The sequence below is a fragment of the Meriones unguiculatus genome, chromosome 4, assembly GCF_030254825.1.
Source record: "Meriones unguiculatus strain TT.TT164.6M chromosome 4, Bangor_MerUng_6.1, whole genome shotgun sequence".
NCBI classification, from domain to species: Eukaryota; Metazoa; Chordata; class Mammalia; order Rodentia; family Muridae; genus Meriones; species Meriones unguiculatus.
In genome coordinates this window covers 36,436,835-36,450,001 of record NC_083352.1, presented here as the reverse complement: position 1 = coordinate 36,450,001, position 13,167 = coordinate 36,436,835, and the positions used below count along the sequence as shown (strand labels likewise).

Here is a 13,167-nt window from a genome sequence, read left to right as displayed (position 1 = left end):
CGACAGTCACTTCTAATGAAGAAAGGCAAGGTACGGCTCTTGTCTATATAACGTAGCACACACACACACATACACACACACACAGAGTTCTTTGGAGTTCTGTTTAGCTTCTTCTAATTTCAATTTTTCTAGTGACCTTCCGATTATTTTTATTTATATTGATTCCTAACAACTTTTAAAGCATTCACTAGGAGGTAAAGGGTCCACTTGTAAAACAAATGAACAACTATTAATGTCATATATATATATATATATACACATCTATATTAATTTGTATACTATGCTTATAAAATCTAGTTTACAATTCCCATATGCCATTTTAAATGGCCAGAAATTCTTGTGCAACCTCCAAAGTTGAATACAAATTAGTAAAAAACTCTGTCATGATTTAAGTTGAAGCATGTGATGTGCTGGCGATCTGACATAAACTGGGTTCACTTGGGAAGAGGAAGTCTCAAGTGAGGACGCGTATCTATCAGATTGGCCCATGGGGTGGTCTGTGGGGGATTTGGGTGCTTAGTGAACGATTCGGGTAGGAGCAGACCACTGTGGGTGGTGCCACACTTTGGCACTTGTCCTGGGTTGTAAACAATAAAAAGTAAGCTGAGCAATTTTGTTTAAAGCAAGCCAGGAAGCACTGTCCCTCCATGGGTTCACTCTGCTTTAAGCTCCTACCTTGAGTTCTTGTGTTGGCTTCCTTCAATCATAAGACATAATAACAGCTCCTTCTCCCAAGTTGCTTTTTGTTAAAGTGTTTAATCACAGCAGCTCAACGCAAACTAAAACAGTACATGAGTTAGAAGTTCTCTGTGTTTGTCACTTTTCCTCAGTTGTATCTTTTATAGTCAGAAACTCACTTCACATAATGATTTTGTGAAGTGGAGGAGAAGATAATAATAGCTCTTGGCATAGTTGGTGTTTCTCAATGTACACGTCAAGAAATGGACGCATGCAAGTTGAAGTGAGTATCCAGAATTTCAGATTCCTGACTCTGACCTGACCACTGTATCAAAATCCCTAATAGAAGACCCTGTCATTTTTATTGCATAACCTTCCTGGATGGTTTTTATACAAACGAAAATCTGAGGACTACTGGTTCATATGATATTGTGACAAAAACACAACTTCTCCATCCCAAAAGAGAATTGTTTTTCACTAGAGAACTGCAGTAAAAACATTACTCAAAGTCAAATCTCTGCTCCAACTCCAGACAATTTAGAGTCTGAATCCTGCAGGGTGAAGGTTACCTAACTTCCTCTGATTACCTTCTCATGTGTCTGCTCAGGTTCAATTACATTTAGTTACATCTAGAGCTATCCTTGCAAAGCATGCAGGATTGCCTGTCCTTCCGTGAACTGCTCAGCCTCATCTTCTGAATGGTCGAATAGCCATGTGAGTGATGCAACCTGTCTGATAAGACTTAGGAAACATGACAACAAGAAGGTTCAGAAAGAAAAAAGCAAACTCACTGGAAAAGAAAACTGAATCAACTGACTTGACATTTGCAGGTAAAGTGCACAGTAGAAATTGATAAACTCCTCTGCACACTTTAGAGAGAAATCCAAATTGGTCCCAAATTATAGTCAGACTACAAGGTACCATTTGCTATTTGATAATGTAGGACAGCATTATTTTATAATGAGGGATCGCTTAGAGCCAAGACAGAATTTATGTTTCCTTTAAATCATTTGATGACGAAATGTGAGGTAAATTGGTATTTCCAGGAAGAATAGCTTTGAAGAACAGCTTATTTTAAGCATATTTTAAAATCTTTGCAATTATCCATCTACATGAACACAAATAGCATAAATTATGCACTAAATGATCTCTGCCCTTAATTATGAAACAAAAGAGAGTAGGCCAGAAGTTAAATCCAGTTCTGTAATATTTTAGTTGGTACTTATATTTACTTGTGTGTATCTTCATCTGGTAGAGAACTGGACCATCGCTTAACTCTTTTCAGAAAAGATTCAGATTGCAGTGGTGATAACTAACAGACAGACACACAATGGGAAAATGCAGACAGTGAGACTTTGGAGCCCTGAGTTCTATATGGAATATCTTCATCAAAGCCCTGCCTTCGAGGCTCAGGAATCTATACAGAAGAGGAGGCAGACCTATTGTCAGAGCCAGAAGTGGGAGGTGATTCTGAGGAAACAGTGTCTTCTGGACTCAACAGGGCTGATGCACATAACGAACTCACAGAGACTGTGATGGGACCTGTAAGACCCGTACATGTTCAAAGCAGACAAAGCCACAGCACTGAGAAGAGAAGCATACACCAAGTCTCACCCCTAGCCAAGAAGCTGTTTGTAACTGATACCTGCTGGGAGAGTAAAAATCAATTTTCTCAATGATGTGCCACAGGATATATCAATCACACTCCAGGGCAAGCCATGCCCAGGAGTAGAGGCCAACACAAAACAGAGTCCAGGTTTTCTGTGTACTTTTTGTTATCTTTTGGTGTTGTTCGCTTTTGTTTTTAAGTTTGTTTTGATTTCTTTTTTTCAGAGAAAGAGAGAAAAGAATTGAAGCTTAGTGGGTAGGTAGCAGAGAGGAGAGAGGACATGTCTCTGTTCAGTGTTCTGACCTGTGAACATCTGAATGATTACTAGCCTAATATTCCCAGAAACAAATGAGACAGAGATGAACATCAGTCAGGAGTGATGGGGCCCAGAAGGAAACTAGCCCGAGATGACCAACAGTCTGGCACTGCGCAGGCCTGGGGTAGTGTGGGGGGAGGGGTGGTGGAGCAGAGGTCTGAGATGACAACACAAGCCGGACATAGCACTCCTGAGATGACCCCAGACTCTCAGCGACCCCTTGAGCCACTGAGAGAAACAAGTAAGTGGTGGATAAATGGAAGAGAATGAGAGACAGATGAATGTGGGGACGATAGACAGAAACAGAACAGGGGGCTCAAGGGTAGTGAGGAACAGCCTGATGTGAGTAGTGGGTGATGCAAGAGATCATGGTGGGGTGCTGGCCTGTGCTGACAGTGGGGTCATGTCTGGGTCTGCAGTCCTGAAGGAGCAGGGGTTGTTACCACCAAAGGCTAAGCAGATGTCTTTGGTCATTGATGCTGCTCCGAGTCATGCTGATGTCTGAGGGCTGTGCGGAACTGGTCTTACCCGTTGCCTGGGCATTGTGGGAGAGCCAGGAGGCGACCAACTCAGATACCTTTCAGGCCCAGATCCAAGGCGTTGACTTGGTCCCACCCCATCATTTACCCCATCAATATGCTGCTGGAGGGCATGAAGAGGCCAGTCCTACAGATCCAAAACTACAGGCTCTCCATGACACAGGGCTACCACAGGACATCTGAGAGGAGTCCCCATGAGTAGCAGAAGCCAGAGGCCTCTTACCAGACCGATGAGCCATTGCAATGAACATTTTCAAGCAAAGAAGTGTGGACAAAGGGTATAGTGTGGGACACACTGTCACACATACAGCTTCCACAAAGAGTGTTTTGGTTTTTCTTTTTTCCTCCGTTGGGGTGGAGGGAAGTCCCAAGGGTAGAAGGCAGGTGGAGGGGAGGGAAGATGAGTGGGATTGGGATGCATGATGCGAAATTCCATAAAGAACTAATAAAAAGGTTTTTTTAAAAGCAGAAAGAATATCAAATGAATGTAAATTTAATCAAATATAAATTATAAACAAACAAACAAACAAATAAAACAGAAAAGTGTGCTCATCCTCAGTCAATGCTCAGTTTACTAAATGGCAAATGTTTCTAAAACCAAGGTATAAATTGCATGTGCCCTCTTTTTCTCACAGAGTCCTTAATTCAGGAGGCTTCTTCTGAAGTGGCAGTAGCAGATGGGTGGTCAGGCCAGACAAATGGATATAGAAATAACTGAGGCCTGATTCCTGCAACGGAGGAAACAGAGGAGCCAGCAGCATTGAGAGAGAAGTGAGCAGGTGGACCTCTCTCACTTCTTTAGTGACTATTCCCCTCCTACCATGGTTTCCTTGTCTGCAGTAAAATCCCAAAGTGATACAATCAGCCATCCTTCTCATGGGCTCCACATCCTCAGATTAATTATATAATATATAATACATAGATACATGTATATATTTGAGGAGGAATAAAATCACATCTTTACCGAATGTGTCCACTTTCTTTTTCTTTTTTTTTTTTGTTTTTTTTTTTTGTTTTTGTTTTTGTTTTTTTCAATGCAGTTTATTCAGGAACCTTGAACAATCATCTGACCCTGGGGAAAGCCAGCCCACAGCTTAAATAGCCTCTGGGTAGCCAACCCCAGCATGCCACGTGGGCAATGCAGATAGGTCCACATACATGGAAGCAAGCCAGATCCTCAGCCTTAGCCAAATGTTGAGTTGTTCGTGACAGAGAGCACTCACCATCGGGAAGGTGGAAGGCGGAAACCAGCTCCATCTTTAAGGCGCGGCATTACGCAGATCTCTACAGTTCCCCCTTTTTGTTTTAGACGCATCAGGCAAGAGTAGAGGTCTGATCTCTGATATCAGAAATAAATTGGGACTTTGTACTGATGTTCATTTAGGTGTCATCCACCCAAAGAGCATCAGACCCGTCCGATACATTTTTCTCAGAGGCGGGACCTGGGGCATCAACCCGCATGCAATCAGACATGCTCTTCTCTGGGTCCAAAGCGGCTGACCTTGAGTGCAGTGCTTAACCTCGCATCCTGAGCGTCCACTTTCTTGTTTGCCATTGCTTCCTAGACAACGCGGGTTAAGTGTTGTACATACTTATAACACAGTCTAGTACTTACTCACTTTGTATTGTACTACCAGCAAGCGAGAGATGACTTAGACAGAAGGACGTGAGTAAGGTCTACGTAAGAATTGTGCCATGCTCTTTAGGTAAAGTATTTGAGCACCTGCAGACCTTGTTACCAGCAGAGGACCCTAGAAAGGCATGGCCAGGCCTGCCAAGGAACAAGGAGACTTAGGAATTTATTAATGGATGTAGGTGGGAAAACAAGGGACAGGCTACAGAGCTAGGACACCAACCACAGATTAAGCTTTATATGGTCTGACTCAGCCTGATGTCCATCGGAGCATGGTTTCAGTTCCCAGTAACGAACACACATAAACACACACATACCTCGTACTCACACATACAACACACACATATAAGGAGAGAAAGAGAATAAAGCCAATTAAAATCTTCAACCCAAATTGTAATTTTTGTCTTTTGACATAATAAAATAGAAGATAACATTTTAATAATTGCCATATGAATACAAACTCCTAATTTAAATATTTATGTGCCTATTTATTTATTTTTATGGTGCTGGGATCAAAAAGTCTCCAGGATGTTAGGTGAGTGCTATACTATTAAGTCACATTATAAACCATAGTATCTCTTTCCTGAATGGGCCAAGATAAACATTAATATTATCAAACCACAAGTGACCCCAGGTAATTGAAACTGTGAGGAGAACTGAGGATAATGAATCAGAGTTGTAAATCCCTGGGAAAGCGTTCTGATCTCTTATTAAAAAAAAATTCAAAATATTCTCAATAATTAAATAGCTATCAATAATAATTATAATAGTCTCCAATTCCTTGATGCTGAAGGGTAGGAGCAAAGTGATACATCTAGGCATGTCTCCTTGACAAATGGATTTTCTGACCTGAGGGTAACTGAGAAACAGCAGGTGCCCACAAGACCCTCCATCTCCATCCCTTGGCTTTTCCTTCCCCACTCCAAAGCAATAAATTACTTTTCATTTTTTTGGCCTAAGGTGGTACATAGCATCAATCTTCTGTTCTCCCCTGCCTCCCTAACAAGTCTCATTTGTGAATGTGTGTAACATGTAGGTAATCCATTTTTCTCTTTTTTTCTTTTGGTTTGCATGTGGTTGTGCTGGCTAGTTTTGTGACAAGTTGACACTGGCTGTGGTCATTAAAGAGGAGGGAACCTCAATGGCCTCCATAAGATCCTTGATCTAAGCAATCTTAAAGAGCATTTTCTTAATTGGTGATAAATGGGAAAGGTTCAGTCCTGTGTGGGTGATATCTCACTGGGCTGGTGGTCCTGGGTTCTAGAAGAAAGCAGGCTGGAGAGTCATGGGGAGCAAGGGAGTAAGAAGCACCCCTCTATGGCGCCTGCATCAGCTTTTGCCTCCAGGTTCCTGCTCAATTTGAGTTCCTTCCTTGGTTTCCCTAAAGAACATTGACTCAGGACATGTAAGCCAAATAACCCTTTCCTCTCCAAGTTGCTTTGGTCATGGGGTTTAATCAGAGTAATAGTGATCCTAATACAGTGGTATGTACAAGTGCACACAGCTGTGATCTGTACATGAGATAGGGTGTGCATTCTCTCTCTCTCTCTCTCTCTCTCTCTCTCTCTCTCTCTCATTCTGTGTGTGTGTGTGTGTGTGTGTGTGTGTGTGTGTGTATGTGGATACACTTGTGAAAGCCAGGCCAGAGGCTGATAGAGTCTTTCTCTAAGGCTCTTCACATTATTTTAAGGCTAGAATTCTTCTTTCAACCAAGCACTCTCCTGGCTGGCCAGCAAGAAAGCCTGGGAATCTGCATGCCTCTGCATTCCCGGCATGGGGGTTCCAGATGTCGACCACCACACCCAGCTTTTTGGCCTAGGTCCTAGGGATATGAACTCAGGTCCTCGTGCTTTCTGGGGCAAGAACTTTATCCACTGTGTTATCTCCCAAGCCACTGACTTTTTCTTTTGTTCACGTACCTTTTATCCCTTACATCACTAGGGCTCAAGTTGGAGACCTGAAAATGTGCCAGAAAATGCCCATTAAGTTTGTTGTGGGGGCATAAATATACAGGGACCATTATTAGAAGATGAGGTCTAGTTAATGAGGATTGGTATAAAGGTTCCTCTGCTTTGCAGATTATCTGGGCTGATAAGGTCTAGAGTTAACTCTATTAATTAAGACTTATTCTGGCCTTTAATTCTGGCAATCTGGGGTGTTTACTGATACAGGTGGATTACAAGTTCAAGGCCAGCCTGCACTATACAGTAAAACCCTGTCTCAATGACCCAGAAAGAAAAAAAAATCATCTTTTTAGTAAGGAGTGGTGAGAATTTTTTCTTTTCTTTTTTCTGTTGTTGTTGCTTTTGCTCAAAACAACTCATATGTCAAAATGCTGTATTTCAGGCGCCATTGCCAGAATCCCCGCAAAACAAATGAGAAAAACATCATCTCTAAAGTCACAATTTAGACCTGAATGAAGTGATTCATATTTTAATGAAAGACAATCTTTTTGCTAATCAGGCTTGGGTAACAGCCAGAAACTGATAGAGCTATTAGGAAGGGGACCGACCGTTTGCATACGATTACAGGAAACGAATTAGCAAATGCTTAGATAAGAAACTTCACCCTTCAGCAAAGTTCACCATCCCTATGCTCCTTCTGGAGCTGAGCCACTGGGAGATTTGTGTGACTGACAGATGGCTTCTGTGCTTGGCTCCAATCACTCTCCATTCTTGAAGCCTTGTGGAACACTGCAACGAGTCTCTTCATTGTGCAGTAGGAAGAGAGGTGGTTCAGAGCCAGCTATTGTAATGAGAATCTCACAGAAAAGCTCACAAAAGGGGTGGGGGTGGGGGGCTGTAGCCTGGAGAGAAATCATAGATTCGAGTGTCATAACTAAGAGAGCAGAAGCAATGAAAGCTTTCTCCTGGCAGCCTCATTTCATCCCTAGGATGACGCCAGACGAGATCCTCTGATGTTCAGAATTTAGACGTGCTTATGCCTGACACCATAGACCAGAAAGCATCCCTGTCCAATTCAACCTCATTTTTGTTTTTTGATTGTTTGTTAAAAGCGGGCTCTTCTTTACATACAGATGGGCCTTAAGCCCTCTACGGACCTATGCCTGGCTCTAAGTGTGCGTCCTATGGCCTCAGCCTTCAGGTAGGTGACCCAAAGTCCAGCTCCAATTAATATTTTATCAAAGTACTCTTAAACATTCACTAAAAAGGTGTACCTAAAAGGCAAATTTCAATGCTTTAGTCTGTCATCAAACATAATTTTATACAGTCAGGACACAGTTATTTTCATTATCCACATAACCCTTACTCTGTTTAAACAGTATATTGTCCTCTTGTATTACATATAAGAGAATTAAAATTGTAAAAGATAAACTGTCTTAGAAAATAGAAACTCTCCCCTATCGTCCAAACTTCACTACCAAGACCTCGGAATCTAAGAGATAATACAGTCAACAAAACAAAAGGTTGCAGATAGGCACTTCTGTTACAAAAAAATTCAGCTCAGGGGAGCTGGCCAGTGATAAAGATCAATATGCTCTTATGCTAAAGAAAGGAAGAGTGGGGTGTGGCTTCCTGGTCCGGGGGGAGGGGGGAAAGAGGCCAGAAATGAGTTTTCTCTCTGAGAAAAGGGTAGCTCTCTTCAGGGTGGGAAGACAGCTCTAGTGATGAATCTTTCTTGATGACTGTCAACTTTCCTTATAGAGGGCTGAATTTATCTTTGAATTTGAGGAAGCTGGAAGGAGGCAAAACACTTTCCCTGCATCCAGTGGTCCTCATACATATAGATTTAAGGGTCCCCCTTGCCATTTGGAGATGAGAGCCAAATCTCTATGTCACTAGGCACGGATGTCTACGCCTGAAGATCTTAATCTTCAGGCATTCATTCTTAATGAATCATTCACAAACGATGCGTAACAATTACAAGATAAATCTATTTGTGGAAGAGGCGTTTGTTGGAATGGCATATTCGGCCTCCACTTAGAATCTTTTTTCAAGGGCTCGCCTTCCTGTGGGAGACAACTCATGACCGACCGATCACTAACCATCACAAATCCATATTAACATAGTTGTTACTTCTTAAGAACCTTTCTTGGTAAACCCCTTCTTTAAATGTAGAATGAATGACAGTTATGTTATAGAATTTCAAAAGCTAACAGGAAGCTTCCAATGGTCAGGTAGGCTTACAGAAATCCAATCTACAACTTTATTCACTTGGTAAAATCAAATCCCTACCTTAACTAGTTCTTAACTATGGCTCATCCCTGCTAAATACACAGAATTTTTTTATTAGTAAGCTTGAGGAGAAATAACCTCAGCTTAGGAATGTCAGCTTTTCTGCATGCCATCAGAAAAACTCACACGGTGGAATTTATTACTCACTGCACTCAGCCAAACAAAATATCACTGGGACACCGTTTCTTCAGAAACACTTGCTGAAAATTCCCAACATGCCAAGATTTTCATGCTTAGAGGGTGAAGAAAAGAGCAGCATGAGAATCCACAGTAAATTTCCAAAGTGATTTCATAGAGAAGTCAACCAGGAGAGCATGGCAACCGGTTCACATGATACAGCTAAGTGCTAGCCAGTGCTGAGAACAACAGCAGCAACAACAACAATGAAAAGAAAGTATATTTCACTGGAGTCCTAGGCAATGCTCCACTTCAAGGGAATCCCAACTAATCTGCTGCTGGCCCCAGAAATCCAACAGAAAAACAACAAACAAAAGACAGGAAACAGATTTAACCAACATACCTAATTGGGAAGATCTAGAACATCTGAGCTCCATCTTCCAGGACAGAGACATGAGTGCTCAAATTATACAGGACGTCACTGAAGGGTGCAAAGAGAACACACACTTAAACAGTTTAGATGAAATGTGGTCAGCTTGATCATTATCTCGTGTAGTTCTGAGATGGCTCAGAAAGTCCCAGTGTCTCAGAGCCTGGAGAAGGCACGTGGGTTCCGTGGAGTGATGATCCATCCTTACCAAGGCTGGGAGGCTTCCTCTCATGGACATTTGTTCCTACTTGAGGACCGGTCTCATGATGAAATGGTTTGCCAGGCAGGCTTCTTGTTCTGGAATTCAAGGTGATGAGGCATAGGGATATCACTGGAGATTTCCAAGGGCCAGTTAAAATGTCTTGGGACAGGCTTTTTTCTTTTAAGGCAAAATATCCTACTGACTTCTATTAGTTCTTTGGCCATGAAGGAGGAGGAGAAATAGGTGAATTTAGGCCTCATCTACCTTCTACCACTGATTTTTTTATAGATCTTAAAATGCATGTGTGCAGAGCTGAGTCTAAACTGTACCCCAAAACTGGACAGACACAGAACAAAGGCAGAGAAGACAAACACTCTTGCTTTTCCTTGACATCTGCAAGCCAAGAGTCTGTTTAGTTTTGGGTTTGTTTTTTTTTTTTTTTTTTTTTTTTTTTTTTTTTTTTAGGCAAATGAAGTCTCAAAGTCCTTGTTTCATAAACAGAGCATTTAAAAATTAGTCCCAGCTGAGCTGGTGCAAAAAGGCCTGTAGTCCCAGCTGCTTGAGCCGCTAAACAGCAAGGATCACAAATTCAAATCCTGCTTGGGATATAGAATGAGTTTAAGACCAGGCTGAATAAGTCAGTTAAATTCTGCCTCAAAAATAAAAGGAAGAAGAGGCCTGGGGATACAGGTCAGTGGCATAGCACTCGCCCAGCACAGGCCTACTTCAGCTTTTTTCATTGGGACTCCTTTCACTAGAGAGCGTGCTAAGACCCCAGTTATATATAAAACAGCTACAGAAACGAAACATTTATTGACAATATATCATAATGAAATTCATTTGAAAGTGATTCTTTGGTTACACATGTAATTTACCATTTGCTGAAAGGAAAAGTAAATGTGCACACGAAGGAGATGGGTACGCTGGTGTATTGCTACAGAAATAATTAAATTTTGGCTGAATATTTGATACTGGAGGCAGTGATGGTTCTCTAATGTGTTTATCATTGCTGAGAACTACACATAAGCATGTAGCTGCAAATGGTAGAAGAACGAGGGTGTTTTCAGAAACTGTCCGGAGTTCTCCCTCTTTGATGGCCAAACTTTATTCAATAACTTTTTTAGGAAACTTTAAATCAACAACTTCATCAGCAATTTCTGAAATCAGCCATTCCAAAAGGATATACCAACTTGATTCGTGCAGAGGAATGGCGGAAGTTTCTTCCGGTAATAAAACCATTATGTTCCTGTGAGATGACAACACAGAAGGACACATGAATGTATGCTATCACACAGCCTTGAGCCTCACTGAAGCTGTGTTTATTGGCATTGTGTTGTGATGGAATGAACAGTGCACAGAACTAAGCTGCAGACAGACACGTGTCCAGGAATACCTCCAAGAAAGGCAAACGAGACAGACATCAGAAGAGGGGGAAAACAGGGAACAGGACGGGAGCCTATCACAGAGGGCCTCTGAGAGATTTTACCCAGCAGGGTATCAAAGCAGATGCTGAGATTCATAGCCAAACTTTGGGCAGAGTGCAGGGACTCTTATGAAAGAAGGGGGAGATAGAAAGACCTGGAGGTCCGTCGATTTGTAATGGGGTTGAGAAATATTGGTCTAGTGAACTTGTCTTACCCTATTAACTCTTAGGGAGGAGACAAAGGTATGTCTCCACCTGGAGGTACATTCCATTCTCTACAATGTCTGATTCTGGATCACTGGAGAGAGGACCTGGTTGCAAGCCTTTAAGTTCAGGCTCTTCTACACCCGAAGGGGGAGGCCAGACCTACATGTTCGTGTTCTCAGACCAGCTGGTTTGTCAGGATGCTTTAGCCTTCAGGCCCACTCTGGGTCCTTTAATCTAGATTTTTATTAGATGGGGTTGGTAGATAGTAGCCTTTGGCTCAAATATAAGCAACCTGCACCTAGAATTTCCTCTGTCATTTTCTTTTCCCAGGGACATGGTTCTCTTGGTTATAAAGGCCATGAGATGCAAGGGGGGACAGGGGACAACGGTGTGCACAGTGAAACTGAAACATTCCAGAGGTCTCAGGTGTCAACAGCTCTCAATGGCAGTGATGAAAGCTGCCATCTAGCACTAAGAGCTAGTAGAGTTGAAAAACCCCAACTTTCTTTGGCCCTTGTAATCTAGGCCTCATCGACAGGCTCCCCTAAGTACGTTTTCCATGACACTATCTCGACCTCCTTTTGCTGCTCAAGAACAAAGGCTTTTACTTCTGGAATCTCTTATTCTGCCAACTATGTGATGTGAGATGAGAGTGAAAATGGTGAAGGATGATCCCTATGACTGAGCACATAGCTAGCATATAAAGTCTTAGGTCAGTCCTCTGTGATGAAAGGAAACCAACCCAGATCTTTTGCTGTTCACTGGTTGTCAGCTGTTCTTCTTCCTAAGAATGAGACCAAGAATGAATGAAGCTTCAAAGCCTTCCTGAGGAAGCTCCAGAAATCCACATGGCAACTCACATCTCAGTGGACATCACTCATGAGTATAGCCTCTTCCTGCAGAACTCAGATTCAGCCAACAGCTCCTTCTAGACATGGCATCCCAGGTGATCCGCTACCACCAAATGAAATTTAACACTCAAGATAAAAGAGCTTTACCATTCTGCCAAAGACATCCAGTCCTGGATGGGAAAGGGGCAATGATAGAGTTTTATCCAGTAACTATTACAATAAAGAGAAAGAGACCTCATTGCAAATCTCAGTGCAGTCTAAATGCAGCCACAATAGAGGGAATTAACAGTCAAGACAGAATGAGGTAGGGTGTCTATGGATGGAAAATTACTAAGAGAAAATATCTAGCATAGGAAGGCTCATGCTAAACCGATGTATCAGATTTTTCCTGGGTTTAGGCAAGAATGGACAGATATCAAGTAGAGAGTGCTGATGCAAAAATACAGTTCCCGTCTCATAGGAAATAGGAGATAGTTTACTCTGGAACCAAATATGAGTAACTATGGCCCAAGAACACTGATCTGAATTGCTCCAAATATCATGTTTCCGTGTGGAAACAGTTTTATGAAAGTTGTTTTTACAATATAAGAACAAAAGAAAGATAGAACTCACTTATTCATTACAATTGTGGGGTTCCTCAGGTATGAGGATTGCAGCAAAGTGGGAAAATCTCTTGTCATGGATTTCAAAAATTGATGAAATTCTCTTGTTTAGCAATGTTTCCAGAATTTAAATATTTTCATTCTGGAAGCAGATTCCTTAAGATTCAGGAAGTAAACATCGAGAAATAAACAACTCACAAGTCTCAGGGTGTCCTTGAAATTTACAAGATCTACAATGCCCCTTCCAAAGGACATGGAGGCAACTCCCCCACCAGCCGGGCTTCCTGGAGAAGTCTATGACCTGTCTAGCTCCTCACAGATGAGCAGAAAATTCCAGGGTTGTGGCCTCACTGAGTTATTACAG

General features: G+C 42.0%; 1 pseudogene; it reads left to right on the top strand.

Moving 5' to 3' along the window:
- Positions 1 to 2,475: 2,475 nt before the first annotated feature.
- LOC132653872 (small nucleolar RNA SNORA17) lies at positions 2,476 to 2,624 on the top strand (annotated as a pseudogene).
- Positions 2,625 to 13,167: the final 10,543 nt, after the last annotated feature.